The 24,676-nt window shown below is 37.4% G+C and overlaps 1 pseudogene; it reads right to left on the reverse strand.

Annotated features, from left to right (window-relative positions):
• LOC149231144 (cationic amino acid transporter 9, chloroplastic-like) overlaps window positions 1-24,676 on the reverse strand; it is a 93,977-nt pseudogene that overhangs the window by 48,321 nt on the left and 20,980 nt on the right.

Genomic DNA, 24,676 nt, shown 5'->3' on the forward strand with positions numbered 1-24,676 from the left:
ATTTGCAGTTGTATACTCCCTATTCCCACAATATTAGATGTGACATCATTACCCATGTACACGACTCCATCATTCACTGATCTATACGTCTTAAACCATTCTCTATGAATACACATGTGGTTTGATGCACCGGAATCTAACAACCAATGTTGATCATGATTTGACAAATTAACTGATATCACTTCGTCGCTCATACCTGAACCAAATGCCGAACCTGTATCGGTTGTGTTCGCTTCCTTCTTCTCTGTCGATGAAGCTTCTTTAGAAATTTCTTGTTGCTTCCAGCAATCCTTCTTCAAGTGCCCCGATTTGCCACAAAACCAGCACTTTACTTTACTCTTCTTTCCTTTCGACTTTGAACACAAATCGTTGTGCTTACGAGGGCGTCTTTCTCTAGAATGACCTCTAGCCATCATTCCCTCTGATGTAGAGGTGTCAGCATTCGACCACTTCTTGGTCTCCTCGGACAACAAAGCTCCGACGACATCATCAAATTCAATGGTTTCAGATGAACTAAGACTTATAGAAGTAACAAAATGATCCCACGACTTAGGCAACGAGCATAATAAAGTTATGGCTTTATCCTCGAAATCAAATTTTACTTCTATGATTTCTAATTGCACCATTAGAGTATTAAAAACATTCAAATGATTAGTAATGGAATTACCTTGCTTCATTCCTAAACTGTATAGCTGTCGCTTCAGGAGAATCTGATTTGTCAAGGCTTTTGTCATATACAGCTTCTCCAACTTCGTCCACAACCCAGCAGCAGTCTTCTCTGACACGATGTTAAATAAAACATCATCAGCCAAACACAGTCGAATACCACTCAAGGCTCTTCCATCCAATTCATTCCATTCATCATCGATCACGGGGTAAGGCAATTTGGATCTTCCTGATAGCGTCTTTGCCACACCTTGCTGTACCAGGAGATCATACATCTTTACCTTCCAGATATCGAAATTGTTTTTGCCGTTAAACTTCTCAATTTCAAACCGGGCACTCTGAGTTTTCGCCATCTCGTTTAAAACAAACAATATCCAAATCCAACTTTTAAATAAAAGAAGTTAATATATACAAACCACCTATGCCTTATATTACACTGCCTTTGCTTAAAAAAAAAAAATTGTTGTGTGAATTACAATAAAAAACCCAAAAAAAAATTGCAATTTTTTTACCCACGCAATCGTTGGCACGTTGGCGCTCTCGTAACTCCAGAAAGACTGCGCCAACAGCAAAAACGCTTAGAGTGACAAAAATGGCACGCTTTCTAATTTCGGATCCGCGCTGATCTAAAAATTGGCGCACTGGCGCTCTTAATCAAAACGGTTCCGCGCCAACTCCAATTCTTGGCGCACCTAGTCAGTGCTTACCCACGCCAATTGACAAAACGTTTGAAAAATAAACGAAATACTCCACCACGCACTGAGGCTGTTTATACTCCACGTACACAGGTCCATGCCAGCACAACCATGCTGGGCCTTCTGCAAAACCACCTTTTGCAGCATGCTCAGTGCACAGCGTAACTTTGGTTGCCGCAGGCAGTTTCAAAAAACAAAACGTTTTGCGCTCTAGCATGCGCAGGTCCTGGCAGAACACACACCAGCCACCGACAGTCAACACACAGGTCCACGCTGCAATGTTGTCAAACTCCTATCCATGCAACAATGTTTAATTCAACACACAGGTCCACGCAACAATGTTTAATTCAACGATGCGCCATTGTTGTTTTCAACGCTGTCATATATAATTTAAACCTCCACGCAGCAATCGTTCAGTCATGTGTTGGCTCACGTGTTGTTTCAGCCAAGAGTTTTATTTATTTGGGAGCGCAGTTCATAGACAGCCAATATCTATGCAGTCATACGCAAACATACACATAATAGTTTGGAAAACGCAGTTCATAGACAGCCGCTAACATCATTTGCGCAGTTCATAGACAGCCACGCTAACATCAACGCTCCTCCAGCCTCGAGCCAACGTGAGCCTGCCACACCTCTGCTGCGCCACTCCTCCAACTTGCTCTGATACCACTTGTTAGAGCCAGCAGTGCGCAGCTAAATAAAAGACAAATAACAGCATAAAATCAGACACATAAGACACATAAGTTTAACGTGGTTCACCCAACCAATATGGGTTACGTCCACCAAACATAGGCATCGACAATATTTATTATCAAACAGGAGATTACAAGATATTCAAATTCCTCACAAACTCTCACACCCACCAATCCGTATGGACACCTATTTTATAGCTAAGAGAATCTAACTGCCTCATAAATCCTCTTACAACAAATCTAGGTTGCATTAACTCTCTCCCAACAAAATAGAGCTAATATAGCAACACAATCTGATTGTTGTCACCTATTGAGATTTTTGCCTATTTTACTAAAACTGAAAACCTCAACAACTTAGTGGGATTATGACACTGACTGGAAATGGGTCATTCACGATAAGAGGGAGCTCCTAGTTTCTGACATTGGCGGTAATGACGAAATCGGTGAGCTGCATCCTGATGTTGTGGTTGACAATCATTCCATTTTAGAGATTGGTTTTCTTGATTTAATTGAGGATAGTTTTTCAATTGTTATTGAGATTCCCATTAGTTCTGATTTCGAGGATGAGGATCCTTTTGTAAAATTACTATATATATATATATATATATATATATGTATATGTATATATATATATATATATGTATATATATGTATATGTTGTGGTTGACAATCATTCCATTTTAGAGATTGGTTTTCTTGATTTAATTGAGGATAGTTTTTCAATTGTTATTGAGATTCCCATTAGTTCTGATTTCGAGGATGAGGATCCTTTTGCAAAATTACTATATATATATATATATATATATATATATATATATATATATATATATATATATATATATATATGTATATATATAGATATATATATATGTATATATATGTATATATATATATATGTATATATATGTATATATATATATATATATACATATATGTATATATGTATATATCTGTATATATGTATATATACATATATATACATATATATATATATATATATATATATATATATATATATATATATATATATATATATATATATATATATTTGTGTGTCGACACTCGAGTGATGGATAAAAGACTGGTGATGACGACATATTCCTTTAATTGCACAACTTTATTCATTGGGGATGCAGGGCCATGCGGAAGTGATGGCAAGGTTTTGGTTGGAAAATGATGATTTTGTCATAAGAATATTCCTTTTTATTAAAACCCCTTTTAAAATAGGAGAATTAATACTTTCCTTTCGCCGATTTTAACTACAAGTAGCCACCACATGTGAATGGAATGCACCAATTAACAAATGAATCTGACTCACTAATTTGGTTTAGTATAATGAAGCACAGATAATTTGGTATCCTCTGGTAGTGCTTTCCAACGGTTTGCTGGCAGGTTAAAATTGTTTTTGAATTGATTCAATTTGTAATATTATGGATGTTATTGATTGATTGTAGTTATAATTTTCATGTTGGGATATATAATAGAAATTTTGACTATGTAAATTGTAATGTGTAATGGCTCGGTGAAGTAATAATGACAATATTTTGTGCAAAGGAAAATTCATGGGTAAATTAATGGAAGGATGGAGCTAAATGGTAAAAATGGTATCTTTTAAAATACAAATTACCATCTTCACTTCCATATTTAAATGAGGTTGAATTTGAACATCGTCTTTAGACCACTTGACATCTCTCATTGAGTTTTGTTGCTCTCATTGATTTTTGTTGCACAACGATGGTCCAGATCTTTAATATTTATTGTTCTCTTGCATGTGAGATCTCGAAACATGTATTTATACATAGCGTTGTTTGATACTCTTCCAAGTGATACTCTTCAAGCTAATGTTGTTTGATTGAATTGCATAGGATGTTCTAGATGATTTGGTCCCTTACACTTTACGTTGTTGTTGATTTTATCATATGAATATATTTGCATGTGATTTGATTTCCTATAAGATGATTAAATACTTATGTATGTGACAACTACTGAATACAAATTTAAGACAAAGTTAATTTTTATTGGTTAGAGCATAGTAGGTGGTTGTTAGTACCGTGTCAAGGAGGTCTGTGACATATATCAAATACATCGAACATAACATTTGGGGAAATTGGTTACTGTATGCTAAGTCCTTGGTTTGCCAAGGTGTATATTGTAGTTCATGGTTGCTTGGTAAACCATTTCTCCTAGTTATCCCATTCTTTTGTTTGTGTCTTTAATTTCTAAAATAAATGAATTGACCACGTAACAACATCCTTCCTATGGAAATACTCGTTATTATATCTTAGGTTGAGACTGATAGCAACAATTCCCGATTCCACCAATCAAGGAAACCCCTCTGATGGGAATCCTGGTCGTTTTCCTTCTTTTGGAAATATTTGCGCTCCTTATATGGCAACATTCTCCCTTCCCATATTTACCATTGGTTTGTCGATTTGATTATTTTCGACCCCTATGGTTCTGAATGTCTAAACGCCTTCTCAATTGGGTTCTCCTTGATCTAAACAATATCAATCTTAGGTCCCTATACGGCTAGTGTAACTGCTATTGTTATTAGTCCAACCCCCTTATTATATTGTTGTGCCCATCTAGTCCCCATATTGTTATTATTGTGCCCCATAGAAACCCAATATTGTTATTATTGTTCCCTTACATTATTACTGTTATGTCGGCTTTAATTATATTATGACCCCTTATACTCCTATATATAGAAAGGAGGTCTTGTCATTTGTATCATCCAAGAATTGTTCATTTGTGTAATGTAAAGGAGTTTTCCCCGCTCAAAGAGGCTGAATTCTAAGGTGTTAATCTATCTATTCTATCTTTTTGTGAGCTGCTTTCATAACATTTGGTATCAGAGCATTGGAATCTAGGGTTTTGTTGCTCCAAACAGGTCATTGTGGCATTTTCGCTAGAACTTCTTTTTTTTTCTTTTTTTTTTCTTTTTTTTTTTTTTTTCTGTGACGTTTCAGAAGCTTAAAAAAAACCCATTTGAGAGGAAATCTTGCTGAACCTCGGGTCCAAATTTACTATCTTGTCTTGCTATATTTTCGGATATATGATCTGCAGAATTTAAGGTTATTGCAAGCTCCAGAATTCCATCTAAAATAGGTCATCATGGAATTTTTGCTATAATTTTTGCACTATGAAGTTTCAGCAGCTAAAGAGAAACCCATTTGACAAAAAATTGTTCTAAACCTTGGGTCCAAATTTTAGATCTTGTCTCGCTATATTTTCAGATATATGATCTGAGGAAGTTAGGGTTTTTTCATACTCCCGAATTACATCCTAAACAGGTGACCGTAGGAAAATCGTCGTATATTTCTCTCTGAGCATCACATTGAAATTTTGTAAGAAGTTACAAAAAGAGAATGGACTGTATTTTGTTTGGGTATAATTTTCAGAACCTAAGGTTGAAACAGTGGCATGTGGAACATTGTACAAGTTCACTCTACTGAACTAGTCTATAATTAGGTCATCGTGGGATATTGGGAATAAATCTTTCTTCAGGAATCCAATTGCGATGAGACTTGTGGAGTTAGGAAGAGGACTCAGAGGTCTATTACAGGCCAAAATTTTAGAACTTAAATATCCAAAATTATAGAGTTATAATCATTTCAATATTGAGCTCCTAAAATCAAGAAAAAGTGAGATGTGGAAGTTTGATGGCAAGGATCTGGTAAATTGGATACTATAGACGGAGAAATATTTTGATTTACACGGTGTACCACTATTAGAAAAGGTATGTATTCCATCTAATTATTTAAAACTGAATCAATTTTTATGGTATAAAGGGATTTGTACTCATAAACCTTATTACATGGTCAATTTTCACAGAGGAAATGACAGCACATTATGAGCATACAAGGAGAAACATCTTCTTTAGCCAATTGATAAATATCAAACCAAGGGGTTCAATGGCAAAACACATTGAAGAATTTCAAAAAATGAATATAAGGGTAAGTGATATTCCGGAGAAGCAAAGGATTGATGTCTTCATAGGGACTTTAAAGGATAACCTTAAACATGAGGTTCATCTTTGGGAACCTGAATCACTGGAGAAGGCATTCAGGTTGGCAATAAAAAATGAAAGCGAAATTATGGAAACAAGGAAGCCCACCACTCACAACTATAAATATTGAAGTGTTTTTTCTCCTAGCCTTCCACAACCTACAAGGTTTACACCACAACCATTTGAAGAAAAAAGAGAAAGAGGGCTTTGTTACATTTGTGATAGCAAATACACTAAAGGTCATAAGTGTGCTAAGAAGAAAGTATTTTACATAGATTGTGAAGAGGAGGAAGAAAAGAATCAAGAAACATCAAAAGAAGAGGATATACACCGGGAACCAACCCTAAAGACAGAAGAAATGAATCCGAAAATATCTTGTAAAGCATTGTCAAGAATTACCACTCCTAAAACTCTCAAGATAGAAGGACATATCAAGAAGAAAAAGGTTCAAGAAGTGAAAGATCACATCAAGAAAGAAGAAATGAATCTGACCATATATTGTAATGCATTGGCTGGAATTACCACTCCTCAAACTATCAATATAGAAGGACATATCAACAAGAAAAAGGTAATAATGTTGATTGATTCGGGTAATACCCATAATTTTATTCATTGTAAGATAGCCAAGGAATTTAATTGCTTCCTATACCCAACACCAAAGAGTCAAGTGATGGTTACAAGTGGAGGAACCATAAATTTCTCTGTAAAATGCCACAATATCAAGTTATCCAAGGGAGAATATGTATTGAATAGCCCAATGCTTTCCATTCCAATGGGTGGTGCTGATGTTATACTAGGAGTCCAATGGCTACAATCCTTGGGTACAATAGCTTTTAATTTTCAAGAACGTTTCATGAAATTTTCTTTGGAAGCAAAGGAAGTTGAATTAAGGGGTATCAAAGGGAAACCACGAAAGGTAATCAACTCTAACGGAATGAAAATGTTTATAAAGAAATAAAAATGAGGCATAATTTCACAATTATGTTCGCTAGAGGTTCCCACATTGAAATCATCTATTTCTCTAGATCTCCAAAAATATTGGACAATCATTACAAGGTATTTGAGACTCCCAAAGGCCTCCCACCTATTCATGATCATGATAATTTTATTCATTTGATTCCAGGAAGTGTTCCTCCAAACATGAAGCCTTACAGATATCCCTATGCCCAAAAGAGTGAAATTGAACGCATGATTGTAGAAATGCTAGAGTCTCGTATAATTCAACCTAGTCAAAGTTCTTTCTCTACTCTAGTAGTGTTGATGCATAAGAAGGATGGGCCATGGTGCATGTTTCAGGATTATAGAGAGCTCAATAAACTCACTATTAAAGATAAATTTCCCATTCCTGTCATTGATGAATTATTGGATGAATTGCATGGATTAATTTACTTCACCAAGTTGGATCTTGGTTCAGGATATCATCATATAAGAATGAAGGCTGAAGACATTCTGACAAAAACATTATTGAAGAAAGATGCATTTTCATGGACTCCAGAAGCAATGAAGGCCTTTGAACATCTTAAAGAGGCAATGTGCAAAGCACAAATCTTAGTTATGCTAGACTTCATAAAAACCTTTATTGTTGAATATGATGCAACAAGAAATGGAATTGGTGATGTTTTAATCCAAGAAGAAAGACCCATTGCTTTCAAAATTTGTCAAATAAAAGGAAAGTATTTACACAAAGATATTTATGGGAAGGAAATGTTGGCAATACTACATGCACTTAAGAAATGACGACCTTACCTAATGGGAAGACACTTCAAGGTAAAAAAGGATTATGATAGTCTTAAACAGTGTTTAGAACAAAGATTATATTCATAAGAACATAAAAGATGGGTCACAAATATGTTGGGTTATGACTTTGAAATCATCTATAAAAAAGGGAAGAAAAATGTTGTTGCAGGTGCACTCTCAAGAAAGCATGAGGATGTGGAAGCACTGTTTTGCACTATTTCTATCCAACCAAATTGGATAAATGAAGAAAGGGATGAATGGAAGAATGACGAAGGAGTGTGGACACTCATTCAAAAGTTTCAGAAGATCCCAGTTCAAATAATATTGCCAAAGCTTGAAGAGGAAGGAAAAATCATATTGAAACTTGAAGTAGTCATAACAACAAGAAATCGACAGCTATGAAATCGATCAATTTCAGAGTATCTCATCAAGTGGAAGAACTTACCCGCTGAAGATTCCACATGGGAGGATGATAATTTTATATAGAAGCATCCCTAACTACTCAAGCGTTGAGGACAACCCTTTTTGAAGGAGGGGGGCATGTTAGGTCCCTATAGTACTAGTGTAACCCCTTATTGCTATTAGTATAACCCCGTTATTATATTGTTGTGCCCATGTAGTCCCCATATTGTTATTATTGTGCCCCATAGAAACCCACTATTGTTATTATTGTGCCCTTAAATTATTATTTTTATGTCGGCTCTGATTATATTATGACCCCTTAAACTCCTCTATATAGAAAGGAGGTCTTGTCATTTGTATCATCCAAAAATTGTTCATTTGTGTAATGTAAAGGAGGTTTCCCCCTCGAAGAGGCTGAATTCTAATGTGTTGATCTATCTTTTCTATATTTTTGTGAGATGGTTTCATAACAATCAACCTCCCGTTGATCCTAAAGCTAACTCTTTTCCTCGACTGCCTATTCAATCTTCTTCCTCTTTGTCTAGTGAAACCCTACAAGCTAGTAACTAGGTGGATAAGAAGAAGAAGAAAAAGAATATTAAGAATAAGAAAAATAAGTAAGGGGACAACCAAGAAACCATTGTTGCATATGCAACTAATGTGGAGAAACCTTCGAATCAGCCCCGTAAAGTTAAATTCCCTTGCATGATTTGTAAGGGTGACCACCTTCTTAGAGATATTCCTGGAATTCCCAAGGTATTAGAAGTTTGGTCCATATGCTGACATCAACCTTCATCATGAGGCTCTGGAGTTATGTTGGTGAAAAACCATAAACTAGTGATAGTAAGGTCCATGGGAAAAAGGGTAAAGTCAAATTTCACTGTAATTTATGTGAAGGTAATCATTCTATTCACCTTTGTCCTTATATGGATGAAGCCTCAAAAGTGTTGGACAAGATTAGAGCTTTGCAGCCTCATCTTCTGACTGGTTATTGAAATATTTCCCCTGATCCTCCACTAGTTGATCAAGTGATTGATCAAAATTTATCTCTAATCAATCCCAACCTCTCTAAATGTGAATCCCATGAGCCCATTCTGGAACAAACATTGGCTGTGAAAATAATTTTCTTGATTCCACATTTAGTTGACACACCTTTCCCATATACAGTGAACTTCATACCACTCAATTTCTTCTTGTTTCTTTAGATTCAACTGAATTTGGGGGCAATCATCACGTTCCCATTGTACTGGGGGGTGATTGTTTCATGCCCATAACGCAAGGGAGAAGTTCTACCCTTCCCATGGAACACCCACCAAGTAGTATGGTCACTTCCTTTGATTGGAGTCAACTCCCACGATATCTTTTTCCTTTTTATGTGCCCTTCCAAATCATAGTATACGTTTATAATATACTTATACCTGACACCATCATAGATTAAGGCATATCATTTAGTATTATTTCCTCAACTATGTGCTAAGCTTTAGGTTCTCCATAGCTTGTGCCCATTACCTAGAATTTGTTGGCTTTTAATAGAGGAACCACTCAACTGTTAGGGATCCTTCCTAAGTTGCCTATTACTTTTGGAGGAAATATTGTATATATCAATGTGTTGGTTGTCCAAGGTCCTTTGAATTTTAATTTAATCCTTGGCCAGGACTACTTTTATGTCATGGGGGCTCTTGTTTATTGTGTCTTTTGAGTAATGTCTTTCCCGCATGAAGGGAGAATTGTCACCGTTGATTAACTTTTATTCACTGGTCCTAATTTGACTCCCAAACAACCATATTCCATAAATGGTCCTTGTATGCAAGTGGTATCACCACCACCATAGGTTAATTATGTGGCAACTTGTTCCATGCCTGCGTCTACTGATGATCTAGTCAGTCATATAGTGCATCATGTACTGGGGGCATTGGAGCTTGATATTTCCATTAGATCCCTTGACAATTATCCCTTCTAGAGTATTGTTCTCCCATTTTATGAGAACCTATTGGAAGCCATGGCCTCTTATAAAAAGTGAATCAAGGTTATTGGAGCATAGTTCCTTTTCTTGTGTCAAGCTCCTTAAAAGATGAATCAAGGTGTTGGAGCACAATTCCTTTTCATGTGTCAAGCTCCTTCAAAAATTAATCAAGGTTTTCAGAGAAGTGTTCCTCGTCTTGTGTCAAGCTCCTTAAAAAATGAATCAAGGTCCTTAGAGAAGAATTCCTTTGCTTGTGTCAAGCTCATTAAAAAATGAAACAAGTTATTAAGATAATTTTTCTTTTCATATGTTAAGCTCGTTAAAAAATGACAAAAGTCCCCTTCGAATTCAATTCTTTGATTAGATCTCATAAATTCCTATTCAGGTCTTTCACTTGATCTTATAAAGTGAACCTTCATTCCATCTAGTTGTTAGTAACCAGTAGTCTACTGAGGAGAGTGAAACGAAGCTTTGGGAGCATGTACCTCATATTGATTCATTATGTTGGGGGCATGCAATCTTTTCTCAAGCATAGTTTTTCCTTGTTTCAAGATTGTGTAAAAATGAAACCAATATCAAGCATAGTTTGTCTATGTTTCAGGCTTGTGTAAAATTGAAACCAAAAACAAGCATAGTTATTTCTCATGTTTCAAGCTTGTGAATAAATGAAACCATCTTCAAGTATCGTCAAACAATGTTTCCCATGTTTCAGGCTTGTGTAAAAATGAAACCATTATGACTTTACCTCTCATGATTGCCATTTTTATCAGCCTGTTTTTTCTAGATGAGCCTTTGTTTTTTCAATCCACAGTCACCATATCTTTGGTCGATCGTACGCTTTTACTTGGTTGTTTTACCATTGCATGGGGAACACCTACGATGAGAAGTCTTATTAGCCAGCCTCTTCACCTTTACATGTTTTGAGCAGTTCCATCATCACTAAAACTAGCTGCTATCATTTTATACCACTCGTTCCTCTAGGTGGATTTGTCTTTCAGCTCTTTTCAAACTCCAAAAATATAAAAATATTTTTGAGCACTTTTCCTTTTGAACTCGTAAAAGTGAATGAAAATATGTCTTCTCATTATAAGTTTAACCCTTTTTCACACTAAGATAGACTAGCTATGAAAAAGGAATACTTTAGTTGAACATGGCTAAGAGGTTCTCTTCAGTATTGTTTCCTACCTTTTTGGACTTAGGAGACTATCTACAAAAAGGGACATTTGGAGTCTTCTTTTCACATCTTTCTCAAACTCTCTAAACATGAAAAATATGTTGATTTACCCCTTCGTTGGACTCGTAAAACTAAAACGATGAATAACTTGTCACCATGACAAGATAGAGCTACTCCTTCCTAGGGCTCGTTATAAGTACTAGGATGGATTGATCCAAAGGATGACTTATGCGAAAACCATATGGTATCGTCTTCAATATTGAGATTACAAATAAATAAGTACTCACTAGAAATAGTGGGAGAAAAGGGAAAGAAACATATATCATGTATTTTGTATGAAAGGCAGTATGTCGATCATGAAAATGACACTTATCTATATCTCGTGTTGGGTTTACGAAATCGCTACTTCAACACTTGTTTTACTGGGTTTGGGAAATCCATTTGCTTCTCATTGGATTATATATTGTCACCATGACTTATGATCCTATTTTGAGTCAAATTCTACTGAATTCCTAAGTCGTGTCACCGATTTGTTCAAGAGAAGTCCCACCCGCAAATTCAAACCACTTATTCCTTGTTTGACTTTCTTGCAACAATCTTGAATCACTCTTTCCAACTTTGAAAAATCCTATGTTTCATGTCTATGATGTGGGAAACATTATGCCCCTCCTTCAACAAATCAAAAAAAACAATTTTATCGGCCACCGCGCCCACGGACAGCCGGGTGGTGGTTTCTCCGCCACCCACATGGGTGATTGGGCGGTAGTTATCCAATTCTCAGAATCGGATAGCGACTACTCAACCGTCTATAGGGTGGTCGGGTGGTGGTTATCTGATTCTCGGAATTAGGTAACCATCACTCAGCCACCACCGAGCGGTGGCTATCCGATTCTGAGAATCAGATAACCGCTGCCTGACCACCCCACAAGCAGCTGAGTGGTGGCTATTCGATTCCTAGAATTGGATATCCACCTCAAGGGTGGTCAGGGGGTGGTTATCCGATTCTGAGAATCGAATAGCCATCGCCTGACTGCTGGTGGGGGTGGTTATATGATTCTCAGAATCGAATAGCCATCACCCGACCATCCTTGGCGGTGGCTATCCAATTCTTGGAATCAGATAGCCATCACCCAAATGCCCATGGGGTGGTGCTGAGGGCCATAAAATCGGGTCAACGACAAGGGGGATACCCACCCGATCCGGAACCTGGTTGGCGGCTCCTTGCCCGTTTGGTGTAGCGGGTCCGACTGGGGATAATGGGACCAGCTTCCCAATCTAAACGATGTGTGTGTGTGTGTGTGTGTGTGTGTATATTTTGATGATGCTAATATAGAGATAATTTTAAGCTAATTTAATTCTAAACTCTAAACTGACTCTATGCTACTGTAATCTAACAAAAACAACACATCTAATCTATACTAACCCGGGGTAGAATTCTTCTATTATGCGATATAAAAAGATTTCATACAATAACTGGTAATAAAGATCATTCAGCTATCATAAGAATATAAATCAATTAAGATAAACCATTCTGCATAAGAAGTTAAGAAAAACAGTTGTGAACAGCATATCGCATAATCAGTTATTCATATGTCAAGCACAAACAAATGACTCCACCGTACAAAAATGCCAAATGGTAACCCACACATTCATACATTAACATATAAACAACTCAGCTATATATCACTCTAAGAATATGAGCAGAAATTAATCAAGAGATAAAAGTACCATTTATGACTGATTTCACTCACAAACTTCAAGCGATAACGATTTATCTCTACTTACTTCTAATATCTACTAAGAGTACAGAAGTGCAACATCAGTAGCAGACATTAAAATGCAAATATAAATAAATCTCGATCCATCCATTCATCAAAAACCCCCTTCGAGGGTGCAAAAGTGCATGTTCTGAGGACAAGTTTTTTGACAAATTTCCGGACCCTTCTCTGAATGCCATGAGAAGGGTTAAATACTACTAACTAACTAATCTTAATTACACAAATTTAGGAAACGGCTTCAAATGACTGCCCTTTTACTAAAACAAATTTATTTCTAAAAATTGAATCTAATTTCTAACATTTTCTGTATCTGCTCCTTAGTGTGGTAAGCAATGCAAGGTTTGCCTGGAAAGAGTCGGCTGGGTGTCTTTTTCTTTTGCTCGGGCGATAAAAGTAGAAATAACAAAAGCTGGCACCTCTTTCTGACAAAATAGAAGATATTTTCGAAAATCTTCCTCTGGCTGGGTGTATTTGCTGTGTGTATACTTAGTATAACCCAGATTTCTTTCAAACTGATTGTGCTGTTGCTATTTCGGTTTCCGGTCGTGCGAATGACTCAATGAGTTAGGGATTTCGTTGCCTCAACAATCTTCTGTATTGAAAATTGCTTCCGTTCTTTGTTCCAGGCTTTTCTGGAACATCCTCCCTCTTTAGCGTTTTTCTTTTTGCTTTACCCAGTCTGAGCTTCAGGATCTTTTGCAAACATGCTGCTTTTGTGTGCCTTTGACTCTGAGTCTTGGATAGTCTATTTTCATCAGTGTTTGTTGAGTGATACTCTGGAATCCGCGGCCCTGCTGCATGCGGCATCCATTTGCGAAGGCATCTCCTCTCTGTTCTTCTAGTATTGGCGCTTTCCCCTTTTCCTTAGATGTTTCCTGCATATAGATTTATATTAGTTGCTGCCTTACAGTTTATGCAAAGGAAAAGAGAATTGACGAAAAGATTGACATGAAAGCTTTAAGTTCTAATGAATGCATAATCATGACACTCATAATGACTTGACTCTTTGAAAAATGCAACATGATCATCCTTGGATACTCAGGCGTGCGATCATTAATTTCCCTTAAGGTGTGCGCTCAATTTTGGGTTTACAGATCATGCCGAGGAAACTTTGCGATGAGTGGTTTCTGCGATTCACATCACAGCATCGAGGATTTCGATGTCGAGAAGTGTCATCGCAGCAATTGATAGTCTCATCCATCATAGATCGTAGATCGCAATTTGCAAGATCGCAGATCGCAAATCGCGAGATCGCATTTTTCATTTGATAACTTTGCGCTGCTTATGCGACGTTGCGATATGCGACGTTGCGATATGCGATGTCGCATATCGGCCATCGGCAATTCCTTAGGTTTTCTTTTAAGGGCGCTTTCAAAATACGTGATGCGATGAATTTCGCATCACTTCTTTGCATCTTATTTATGCGCATAGGAAAACGCTTCACTCTCTCTTTGCGATGCGATATAGCTTTTAGGGAGTTAAATACAAAAATTTTGACAAAATTATTTTTGGGATTTTTTGTTAAGGGTCCCCCTTTGCTTGATGTTATTGCTAATACCAAACAAAGAGGGGGCTTGTTGGTGACCACAACAATGGCAATTCACTGTGAAGAACCAGTTATCTCTGCTTTTCTATTGACATTTCCACTTCCGAAACAGAAAAATTTTCATAAGTCTAAATTTTGTTATGGACAGATAGAGTAGATCACCCCTTATCCTGTCAATGATACTTTGTCTCAACCTTTCTTTTATTCCAATTGTCTGCTTCCTTAGGCTTAGTTCTTGCATTCACACCACACATTACTCGGTCCTTTTTTAAAGATAAAATAAGGTCTTCTCTGCGTACTAGCTTTAAAATATGCTCATTTGTCGTAGGTAGAGGCTCTGCTGCCCGTAAGCGTCCATAGCCTTGACAGGGTTACTATGTTATCCAACAATGATCATTTTTCCTGCTTGAGGTTATTTACAACATTTCATAGAAAAATCCTTTTCGACACTTTTTCCTTTTTTATTCTCTAAAGAACAATGTCTTGGTTTGGTGGCCAAATTATGACACAGTCATTCACTTGATTTACACTTTTGCTGAACAAGCTGGCTCGTGATGAGACCCCTTGTCTTTTGATTCCAACAATCTTGAGTCGTTGCCCTGTTTTGATAGACAGTATTGGCAAAGTCAGCAAGTTATAATATCTGTGATCATGATAATCCGGCTCGTGATGAGACCTCTTATTCTTTCATATATAGTGTTCTCTCGGATTATTTCTCTGGATGCTGCGGTTTCCTTTTGCAGGGAGGAAGTCATTGTTTTTCCTTAAGAAAGCTCTGGGCGACAATAATAGAGTTTGAAAACAACAGCTTTACAGAGAATATTTATTTTATTATTGATGATACCTTTCATTGTGCTGACATAAAACAATTTTTTACCAAAGGTTGCTTTCATCAAAGTTTTTTGAGAGGTTGAAACTAATATCATATTTAGGGTAAAGTTAACTCTATCTGTCAATAATAAAAATCAGATTTTTCGAAAAGTTTTTCTATTTGTACAAGTGAAATCAAAATCTGATAGAGAGTTGGTGTGCTCTTTCATGAATCCTTTTCAATGATCATTTACAACCGGTTTTATTTATAAGAAAGAGAAAAACAAAATAATGAATAATAAAAAAAACTAAAACTATCATACAAAAATAGAAGAATGATATTCTATGGGAAATACATTTTAAGAATCTGTCCATTCACAGGCAAAGAATCTCTTCTACCTGCCAAATCCTGCAACACAAACGTCGATGGGCCTATGACTTCTACAATCTGAAAAGGAACAAGCCACAGCTTCTGAAATTTCGTATGCTTGCCCTTTTCTTCATGAGCCTTATCCCATTTCAAAACTAAATCTCCCATCTGAAAGTTCTTTCTGGTTATGATGTTTGAGTCAAAAGAGGATTTTATTAGCACTTGGTGATGAGCATGGGTTTTCTTAGCTTGTTCTCGTCGTTCTTCTAGTTTGATTATTTCCATTTGTCTCAATTGTAAGGAGGAAGTAGATACTTCATCGATGTGTTGTACTAAAGACAAAGAGGGAATGACTAAGTGAGTTTGAAGAACCACTTCTTTCCCATAAACTAGATTAAAGGGAGAAGTGCCGATTGAAGCTTTCTTTGTAATTCTATCTGCCCATAAAGCATTTACCAGCGCTTTGTGCCAATTCTTTTGGTTTTGGTCGACTGTTCTTTTAATAATCCTGATTAGGTCTTTGTTTGTTGATTCAACCAACCCATTACCTTGGGGATAGTAATTGGCAGAATATTTCAGTTTGAACCCCCTTTTAAGTGCAAACTCAGTCATTGCATTTCCAGAAAAGTATGATGCATTATCAAACATTAAGGCCGTTGGCAATCCAAACCGAATGATGATAAATTGATCTATGAATTCAATAATGTTTCCAGAATTAACTGTCTTGAGAGGAACTGCTTCTACCCATTTAGTAAAATAATCTGTTGCCGTGAGGATATACCTATGCTGCTTAGAAGAGTGAGGAACAATCTCACCTATTATGTCCAAGCCCCATTGGCTGAATGGTTGCTCGATGTTAACCGGCTGTAGTGGCATTGACGATTTCTTTTGTTTCCCTGCAGCAGTCTGGCAGATTTGGCATTTCCTTACGTAATTGTATGAGTCTTTGAACATCGTGGACCAATAATATCCTGCACGTAAGATCTTATGTGCAGTAGCTTCTCCAGCATAGTGTCCACCTGCTGGTCCATCGTGGAGTTCCTGCAAAGCCTTTTCGGCTTCAGTTTTCTCAAGACACCTAAGAAGTACAGAATCGTAATTCCTTTTAAACAGAACATCATTTATGAGCTGGTATTGTTTAGCTTTCAATCTCAGAGCTCTTTTCTTGGTGTGATCCAGGTGTGATGGAGCATACCCGTTCTTAAGATAATAAATGGTGTCCGCATATAATGATTCTGCATCGTTTAGGCTTACCTCATACGTATGTACCTCTTCAGATGAGTTCTCAGGAATTTGCGATGCTCCAGCTAATATCTTGCAAAAGCCTTGACCTCTTACGATGTTTGTTGGCTTGATCTCAAGATCGTATTCTTGTAAAGCGGTAATCCAATTTGCTCTCTTTTCGCCCACATCTTTCTGTACCAACAGGTTTCTTACCACTGGAAACGGTACTACGACTTTGGTATGGACTTTAAGTAAAAAAGGTTTGAAATATTTGATCGCTTTGAAAACAGCATATGCCTGTTTCTCTACGTCTGAATAATTGAGCTCACCACCTTGTAAGTTCGAGCTAAAGAATGCGATTGGAGCTTCCGCCTTCTCTTGATTTGCTTGAGTTAAAATCGCGGCATAAGATTTCTCTGAGGCAAAAGTGTATAAGATAAAAGATTCTGAAAAATTTGGGGTAGCTAAAGATGGAGCGTTGATGATAGCTTGTTTGATCAAGTTGAATACTTCGTGCTCATCTTGACCCCATTTAAAATTTGAATTCTTTTTTATCATATTTTGTAAAGGAGAAATAATACGTGAAAAATCCGGGACAAACCTTTTTACAAAATTGATTTGTCCAAGGAAAGATTGCATGGTCTTTTTGTTATGGGGCATGGATATTTCAGAAATTTCTTTGATTCTGTCAGGTTCAATGTGAATACTAGATTTCGACACTATGAATCCTAGCAATTTCCCTTCACTTAATGCGAAAAAAGATTTCTTCGGGTTAAGTGAAATCCCATACCTTAAACATCTTTGAAAGATTTGTTTCAAATCTTTGAGATGGTCGCTTCGCTTCTTGGAGTACACTGTTATATCATCCAGGTAAATCACTACTGATTTATTGACTAAACCTTTAAACACGATGTCCATGGCTCTCTGAAAGGTAGCGCCGGCATTGATCAGACCAAATGGCATCTTCCAATATGCGTATGTGCCCCATTTGGTTCGGAATGTGGTTTTCAACTGATCATCGGGATGTACCAGCACTTGATTGTATCCTGAAAATCCATCCAGGAAAGACATTAATTCTGAGCTCGCTACTGCCTGTAGTATTTACTCGATAGGTGGGAGGGGAAAATTGTCTTTCTGACAGGATTTGTTGAGATTCCGGAAATCAATACAGATTCTAATATCTCCGTTTTTCTTTCTAACGGGCACCATATTGGATACCCATTTGGAATGTCTGACGGGGAAAATTATTCTGGCTCTCAACAACTTATTTAGCTCGGTCTTTATCTGATTTTCTAAGTTGGGGTGGATTTTTCTGAGCTTCTGCTAGACAGGTTTTTCATTGTCAATCATAGGGAAAGTGTGTTGAATGATAGAAGTTTTGTATGTCTTCAGCTCATCGTAATTCCATGCAAAAACGTTTTTGTATTGTCTCAGAAGACGGATATATGCTGATTTTTCTTCAGGGGCTAGGCCGTGGCCTAGATTAACGTTTTGTGGCTTCTGATCGGTTCCTAGGTTCACTAATTCATAATTCAGAGTTGAACTGTAGAGTTTAGAATTGGCAGACCTTTTAAACCGACTTTTTAAATCATACAAATCTTCTAACTTAACCACCGATTTAGGTATAGCATTATCAGTGCTATTTTGTTGTATTTGGTGATCATGATGGTCTTCATCAATTATTTGATTTGAGTAGGATCCTTCAGAAGTGAGGAAATTTACAATGTCAGGATCGTCGTTGAATACTCTCCAGTTGGTGATGTTGTCAGGGATGGATGGTCTAAAGATTAATTCTATTGAGAACCTATCTGGACTAAAATCTTCAGAGGGAATAAGTCTAGAGGCTACGTTAGCTAACAGGTCTGCGCTCGCATTTTGGAGTCTTGGGATTGACGAAATATTGAATGCTATGAAATGTGAAGTCAGATCTTGTACTAAAGATTGATAGTGCTTTAAATGACTTGACAGGCAATGTATGGTGTTACGTACCTGTTTGACGACAATTTCAGAATCTCCAAAGACTTGAAGATACTTAACATTCAACCCGATTGCTTTGTAGAGGCCTTTCACCAAGGCTTCGTACTCCGTTGTATTGTTTGTGCAATCGAACTCAAGTCTGCATGTAAGCATGATCTTGTTTCCGTCTGGGCTAATCAGAACGCATCCTGCTATTGCTCCCTCGTTAGATTTAGAGCCATCAAAATATAATTTCCAAAATAAAGATGTATTTACAGAGTTATCTAAAAATTTAAAACACTTTGAATCATCAGTTTGGGAAAAATTTTCAACTTGGGATAAAACTGAATTTTCTAAGTAAGGTGAGGTGTGAGCATTAAAATTCCCGAGGAAAGAATCTACCGAGTAATTGCCTATGATACTGTTGTTGTATGCTATTGCTTCATTCTCTCCTTCCAATTCAGTCACTATGTACTTTTGGTGCAATTCTCGTTCAACCTTTATTTGATTGGGTTTACCATTGTAGGGTAACCACATGTGCGACAAGTCGGTTGAGAAATATCCGTGGAGTTTTTCGGACCAATCCCTGCTAAGAATTAAACCATAGAATTCAGGGATATCGGCTACTAGAATGTCGATAACCTGGCATACTTTCGGGTTACACGACAATCTTATGGTCACCTGGTTAAGTTCACCTATCACTTCGACTTGAGATCGATCAAGTTGAACTATGCGCACTGCGGATTTTTGTGGCTAAACATTCAATTTGGCACATATTGATCTGGGTAAAATATTCGTTGAAGCACCAGAATCAACCAAGCAATTGTGCACGTTTTTATTGAAAATTTCATAAGTGAGAAGAAAAGGATGAGTATGGGATCTTGATCTTCCTCCAATCAAGGCAATGTCATTTGGATCAATCTTATTGGTCATGTTGATTGGAGGTCTTCCCATGTTGTGGGAAGCTACAGCTGTAGGTAAAGATGTAGTAGGCACGGCGTGTAATTCTTTCATCATTATTTTATGTTGATGTTTCAGTTTGCTCAATTCGTAAAGAGTGATATTAGCCCTAGTCTTTTTCATGTCATCGATAATGTTATACTCCATTTCATCCGACACTATCAGTGTTCTTGATGGAGGTGCTTGATCTGATTAGACTGGGCTAAATTGGGTCGCTCTAGCGGTTGTTTTCTTTGTTGCGACCTTATCTTTTGTTGCAGGGCTTGCGCCCTTCTGTTTAGGGGTAGTTTGGGGAGGATCAAGTTGATTTTTGCTTCGTGTGCTAACCGGAAATGCTTCTTGATCTTCTTCTTGTGGGAGGATGAAATCCCACATTCCTTGTAGTTCCACAACTTCTTCTTCATCGGTCTGCCCTTCAGTGGTATTCTCTTCTTCTTCTTCTTCTTTAGATTCGACGTTTGAGACAGCATTGGGTGGTTTCACCTCCATGGGAGGATTTCTTTTAAAAGATCTGTAGGGCTTTTTTAAAGAAGTTTCTGCTACTTGTTTTCTTATGTCAATCATCTCATTGGACATGGCCTTTAACACTTTTTCTAATCCTTCCATATCGAAAGGATCTTTCGTTTGCTTCTTCTTGGTGTCTTCTTTGAAAGAGATTTTCTTAGATTTGTGTTCTTCTATTGCAGACCCCTTTTCTAAGGCAACTACGCGCTTTTCTACTGCTAATGCCTCTGTCAAGTTTTCAACTAAGGTCGTCTTGTTTGCCCTATCAACGAAGATAGCCAAGTTGGATGGTAAGGCCGTGATGTACCATTCACATCTTACTTCCTCGCTGGGTTGAGAAGCAGCGGGAATTTTGTTGAGGATATTATTGAACCGTAAATTAAAATCTTTAATGGGTTCTCTAGCCTCAGCTTTAAGATTAGATAGGTCATTGATCAATGTCGCTGTTGATCTGTCATCGCCAAACTTGGTGAGGAATTGACTTTGAAAAATGTCCCAACTTGTGATGGACCCGGAAGGTAATGAAAAGTACCATGACCCGGCTGTTCCTTGCATTGTATAAGGAAAAAGCCGGATGACAACATCCTCGTTAGTAACTCCGTTGAGATTAACAGAAAGCATGAAATTATTGATATGCTCTTCAGCTAGCATGCCTGTTTCTGGATTGAATTTAGGTAGCCATTTCTCAGGATGGGCCAGTATTGGGCTCAGGGGTGGAGGCATTAAAATTGCCCCAGGATTGTTCCATGGAGACTGGGCCATCGTTGAGCCGCTAGTTAATGAAAGTGTAGAAGATGATCCCTGATGCTGAGAAGATGAAGATATTATGGTCTTTGATGATTGAAGAGGAAGGGTTGTGGAAGATGGATGAGTGATTTGGGGTGAGGATGTGGGTGGTTGACTTCGCGGTGAGGGTGTTGAGATGGACGAAGTGGATGAAAGCGTCTCACGGTCAGACTCTGGTGGTGTCTTCCTTGCTCTTTTCCTAGTAGGGAGAGGGAGTTCACTTGGTTGAATACCAAATTTCTCACTCTTCAATCTGGTCAGGGGATGAGCAGGATTGTACTGCGAAGTCACGGTGCTGTGACATTTATCAGACCTCTGAGAAAAAATAGAGAATCCCTGGAGTTTACGAATCAAACTTTGAATTTCAGGGGGTTCAATGATGAGTTGGTTTGATATATTAGGGTAGGTAGCAGCGGTGGATACTCGAGCGACTTCTAACTCCGAGTTTAACCGTACTGGAGAAGTCAGGGGAGTTGATGAGGGTGATTTACTCTCAGAATGGTATTTGGATTTTGACTTAGTTGCCATTCATAGTTCGTGCCCTCCTTCTAGCGCCAAATATGTTGAGGGCCCTAAAATCGGGTCAACAACAAGGGGGATACCCACCCGGTCCGGAACCTGGTTGGCGGCTCCTTGCCCGTTTGGTGTAGCGGGTCCGACTGGGGATAATGGGACCAGCTTCCCAATCTAAAGGATGTGTGTGTGTGTAGATTTTGATGATGCTAATATAGAGGTAATTTTAAGCTAATTTAATTCTAAACTCTAAACTGACTCTATGCTACTGTAATCTAACAAAAACAGCACATCTAATCTATACTAACCCGGGGTAGAATTCTTCTATTATGCGATCTAAAAAGATTTCATACAATAACTGGTAATAAAGATCATTCAACTATCATAAGAATATAAATCAATTAAGATAAACCATTCTGCATAAGAAGTTAGGCAAAATAGTTGTGAACAACATATCGCATAATCAGTTATTCATATGTCAAGCACAAACAAATGACTCCACCGTACAAAAGTGCCAAATGGTAACCCACACATTCATACATTAACATATAAACAACTCAACTGTATATCACTCTAAGAATATGAGCACAAATTAATCAAGAGATAAAAGTACCATTTATGACTGATTTCACTCACAAACTTCAAGCAATAACGATTTATCTCTACTTACTTCTAACATCTACTAAGAGTACAGAAGTGCAACATCAGTAGCAGACATTAAAATGCAAATATAAATAAATCTCGATCCATCCATTCATCAAAAACCCCCTCCGAGGGTGCAAAAGTGCATGTTCTGAGGACAAGTTTTTTGACAAATTTCCGTACCCTTCTCCAAATGCCATGAGAAGGGTTAAATACTACTAACTAACTAATCTTAATTACACAAATTTAGGAAACGGCTTCAAATGACCGCCCTTTTACTAAAACAAATTTATTTCTAAAAATTGAATCTAATTTCTAACCGTTTCTGTATCTGCTCCTTAGTGTTGTAAGCAATGCAAGGTTCGCCTGGAAAGAGTCGGCTGGGTGTATTTTTCTTTTGCTCGGGCGATAAAAGTAGAAATAACAAAAGCTGACACCTCTTTCTGACAAACTAGAAGATATTTTCGAAAATCTTCCTCTGGCTGGGTGTATTTGCTGTGTGTATACTTAGTATAACCCAGATTTCTTTCAAACTGATTGTGCTGTTGCTATTTTGGTTTCCGGCCGTGCGAATGACTCAATGAGTTAGGGATTTCGTTGCCTGAACAATCTTCCGTATTGAAAATTGCTTCCGTTCTTTGTTCCAGGCTTTTCTGGAACGTCCTCCCTCTTTAGCGTTTTTATTTTTGCTTTACCCAGTCTGAGTTTCAGGATCTTTTGCAAACATGCTGCTTTTGTGCGCCTTTGATTCTGAGTCTTGGATAGTCTATTTTCATCAGTGTCTATTGAGTGATACTCTGGAATCTGTGGCCCTGCTGCATGCGGCATCCATTTGCGAAGGCATCTCCTCTCTGTTCTTCTAGTATTGGCGCTTTCCCCTTTTCCTTAGATGTTTCCTGCATATAGATTTATATTAGTTGCTGCCTTACAGTTTACGCAAAGGAAAAGAGAATTGATGAAAAGATTGACATGAAAGCTTTAAGTTCTAATGAATGCATAATCATGACACTCATAATGACTTGACTCTTCGAAAAACGCAACATCATCATCCTTGGATACTCAGGCATGCGATCATTAATTTCCCTTAAGGTGTGCGCTCAATTTTGGGTTTACAGATCATGCCGAGGAAACTTTGCGATGAGTGGTTTCTGCGATTCACATCGCAGCATCGAAGATTGCGATGTCGAGAAGTGTCATCGCAGCAACTGATAGTCTCATCCATCACAGATCGCAGATCGCAATTTGCAAGATCGCAGATCGCAAATCGCAAGATCGCATTTTTCATTTGATCACTGTGCCCTGCTTATGCGACGTTGCGATATGCGACGTCGCATATCGGCCGTCGGCGATTCCTTAGGTTTTCTTTTAAGGGCGTTTTCAAAATACGCGATGCGATGAATTTCGCATCGCTTCTTTGCAGCTTATTTATGCGCATAGGAAAACGCTTCACTCTCTCTTTGCAATGCGATATAGCTTTTAGGGAGTTAAATACAAAAAATTTGACAAAAATATTTTTGGGATTTTTTGTTAAGGGTCCCCCTTTGCTTGATGTTATTGCTAATACCAAACAAAGAGGGGGGTTGTTGGTGACCACAACAGGTGGCTATCCAATTCTCAAAATCAAATAGCCATCGCCCGGTTGCCCATGGGGGTGGCTATCCGATTCTCGGAATCAGATAGCGACCGCCCAGCCACTCGTGGGGGTGGCTGGGCGGTGGCTATCTAATTCCGAGAATCGGATAGCCACCCCCATGGACAGTTGGGCGATTGTTATTCAATTCCGATTACGGGAACTGATACTGTTATGCGTTCAATATTTGTAATATGTGATTTTTACATTAATTTTTAAGTTAATCATTATTTTTTGAAAAAAAAGTTATTATTATTTTTTTGACATGAAATTCATAAAAAAAACTATTATTTAACCATTTTTAGTTAAAATTTTCATATAAAAATTGTGATTTTGACATGTCAATTCTAGCAAAAATTTATCAAAACGTGTAGTTTTTTGGTTATATCTATGTTAAAAATGGTTATTTTTATGTCCATTGTTAAAAAATATTTTTTTTTAGAAACAATTATTTCATGTGGATTGAAAAATTAATTAAGGATGTATAAATATGTAGAATATCGAAAATTCAAAATATCGACCTTCTAATTTAAAAATGAAAAAGAATAAAAACCTCACTGCAAAAAAATTAAAATTAAAATAAAAACAAGAAAATATGAAGAAAACAACCACTTCA

The sequence above is a fragment of the Pinus tabuliformis genome, chromosome J (assembly GCF_031772625.1).
Source record: "Pinus tabuliformis cultivar Carrire ecotype Pingquan chromosome J, CPIR1, whole genome shotgun sequence".
Lineage (NCBI taxonomy): Eukaryota > Viridiplantae > Streptophyta > Pinopsida > Pinales > Pinaceae > Pinus > Pinus tabuliformis.